This window comes from Rosa chinensis, chromosome 7 (assembly GCF_002994745.2).
Source record: "Rosa chinensis cultivar Old Blush chromosome 7, RchiOBHm-V2, whole genome shotgun sequence".
Classification (NCBI taxonomy): domain Eukaryota; kingdom Viridiplantae; phylum Streptophyta; class Magnoliopsida; order Rosales; family Rosaceae; genus Rosa; species Rosa chinensis.
In genome coordinates this window covers 68,085,978-68,089,144 of record NC_037094.1, presented here as the reverse complement: position 1 = coordinate 68,089,144, position 3,167 = coordinate 68,085,978, and positions in this window count along the sequence as shown.

The following is a 3,167-nucleotide window of genomic DNA, read 5'->3' as shown; positions in this document are numbered from 1 at the left end:
GTTTGTTTATATATCAAAAGAGGCAGAAGATAATAATCGATAGGCACTGAGTAGGTTAAGGATACTTATGGATGAGGATTTTATGCTTGGGGTAATTGTCACATATCGGGAATTAGCACTTATGAAAGCCACTGAAAATATCTTTCTGAATACTCATCAAATTTTATGTAAGTGGCACATCAGTAAGAATGTGATGAGAAAATGCAAAGAAAAATTCAAAACGAAAGAAGGTTGGGAAGTGTTTAATAATGATTGGCATAACTTGGTCTATTGTAGCACTGAGGATGAGTATTTACATAGTCTTACAGCTTTTAAGTCAAAATATTTTGCATTTCCTGAAGAGATAAATTATCTGAAGACCAATTGGCTGAATAAGTACAAGGAAATGTTCATTGTAGCATGGACAAACAACTACATGCATCTAGGTGCAAACACTTCGAATTGGTAATATTTATACATTGCATCATTTCAACTTTGTCATTCTTATCTTTTTTATTTATCAATTTATTTCTCGACTAGGGCGGAGAGTGCACACTACTACAAAAATTGAAACAGACAATGCGTTTCAAACGACGCCACACACTTTTCTGTCATTTGATTGATTTTTTTTTTGGACCTCGTTTTTACGAAATCCGGCTTCTAATATAGACTTATGATTAGTTCAGAAGGCGTAAAAAGACAAAACCGTGGTGTAAAGCTAAAAAAATTGAGCGGCAAGTTTCCCACCATGTAAGTGGTGACAAACCCTGTCTCAAATCCCAAATTTCCCCCCAACATGTATTGATCATACAATGAAAATTATAAAACTATGGTCTGATCAATATGTTTGACAGAAGGAGGGTGATTTCCCACCACCATTTTTCTCCAACTCCCCAAGGAGGGAAGTCAAATTGATAGGAGACAAACGCCAAATTTAAAATGACTGCATTCAGACCACATTTTTATGAAATTTTGTTGTGTGAATCCTTGTGCAAATTGATATAGGCCGAACTTGAAACCCTAACACTTAGCAAAAAAATAACAAAAAACCTAAAACTAAAACACAAAGCTCCTCACTCTCTTGACTCACTCTCTGTAGACACATACCCAAAGCCAAAACCCAAAGCTCCTCACTCTCTCGACAGCGTCTTCCCAAAACCAAAACCTCACTCTCCCAAAACCTCACTCTTCGCTCACGCCTCACCTTAAAACCAAAACCAGTCTCTCCTTATTCGAGAGTCTTTGATTCACACCGATTCTTGAACCAATTGATGGCTTGATGCACCTAAACAATTGTGTGTTCCATTTACACCTTAATTTTGATTCGATTCATTTTTGATTCACGCCCTAGATTTGGATTCCTTATTGTTTCTTCTTTGGTGCTGGCAAAAACTCAATGTGTCATGTCAAAGCACAAGTACATTTAATTTTTGTTACACTGCACTTTTTTCAAAAGAACTATCGTATGCATACAATAATCACAACGCTACAAAATAAACTGACTTCTGAATTTCGAAAAGACAACGGGTGCTCATGTCGCCTGTTGTGTGAACAAAAGTCTCCTAACAGGAAATTGCTGTCGACATATGTCGACACCCATCATACCACGGTTCCATATTTTCGACCTTCATCAGATGACACCTCGACAGATCACGACCAACTTCAATATCAGATGACAGTTTTTACCCATCGTGTGTTTCAATTTTTATAGTAGTGGCACATGCAAAGCTCAAGCACGCACCTAGATTTTCCCAACATGACTTCAATGTATCATGGGAGCACATCCACTCGTTATTGTCTTTGCATCACACTGAAGTTAAGGCTTCATTTGAAAAAAGTCGATGCTTTGTGGAACACGAGTTCAAGCATGCATACCTGAGAGAGTTGATAGGATTTGCCTCCATTGCGGCATTGAACAAGATTGCTCATAAAGTGAAGAAGTAAGCTCTCATTCATGTTGATGATCTTTTATACGTGAATATGATACTAACTTATTGATTACATGTTGATTTAAACTTTCTTTCAGTAAAGTGTGCTAGGAAATTTGATTACCCTTTGATTATTGTTGCTAGAGATTAATTAGGAGTTTCAGCTTTCATGTGCCCCCTCTCCACCCTTTTTGTTCCTTGTTAATTACTTCACTTTATTAACTATCTAAGATCTAATGTGTTAGACTAAGCTGCCTCATTACTAAACCCTAACCTATAAGGTAGCATTAGTTCAGCTGTAAAGGTATGTACTATGTACATTAGTTGAAAAACATTAGACTTCCCAATTTGTAATATCCCGAAAAATCCAAATTAAATTCTGTGGATTTTTAGAAATGATTACGCGGTCTTGGAAGCGAGTACGAAGCTTGGAGGAGTTGTGGAAGTAGTTTGAACGTTTTTATTTTCGAAACCAAACATCATTTAGGGTTACGACAAATCAATATTTTTTACGTACAGAATTTGGGAAAACTTCCTTCATGAAAGTTGTAGAGCTCGTCGATACGATCTCGTGCATATGCGGAATGCAAAAATCGGAGTTTGTATGAATTAGTTATGATTTTTTTTGAAAAAGTTTCCAGTTTGGTATAAAGTTTCCATTTTTGGAAATTTCCAAAAATAGTTTCAGATTTCCAATTATGGAAACCCGGAACACTCTCTCTCTCTCATTCGGCCGGAAATCGCATCACAACTTCCACCGGCCAAATCTCCCTCCTCCGGCCACCAATCCTCACCAGACTTCTTCCATTGGCTTCGCCTGGTCCTCGCGTACAGCGGCGCGGCCTGTATCGGCGGCGGGAAGCATGGCCCGATTTGAGTTCGATTTTGAGTCAACGCCGAGTTCTCCACCCTCCGGCCACCAAAACCCAAGATCCATAGCTTCCTGAACTCACCTCAAACTGCTGATCATCATCCCAGAAGGATCGCACCTGGAGTGACCGGATTCACGTTCGTCGGAGCTCGTCCCGATTTAGATCGAAAACCACCTTCAAATCCGGATATCTCGAGTTTCAGACCACCTCTTCCTGTGATTCTTGAGCTGGTGAACTAAGATTGAAGTTCTAAACAACTTTAATGAAGGGATTGAAGCGAGTTGTTCAAGTTTTTACGTGGAACGGAGCTCTCGCTGGATTCTGGAATTTTTCCGGCCACCGAGAATTTCGATCAAGATATCTCGGGCTGTAGAGCATCGTTTTGATT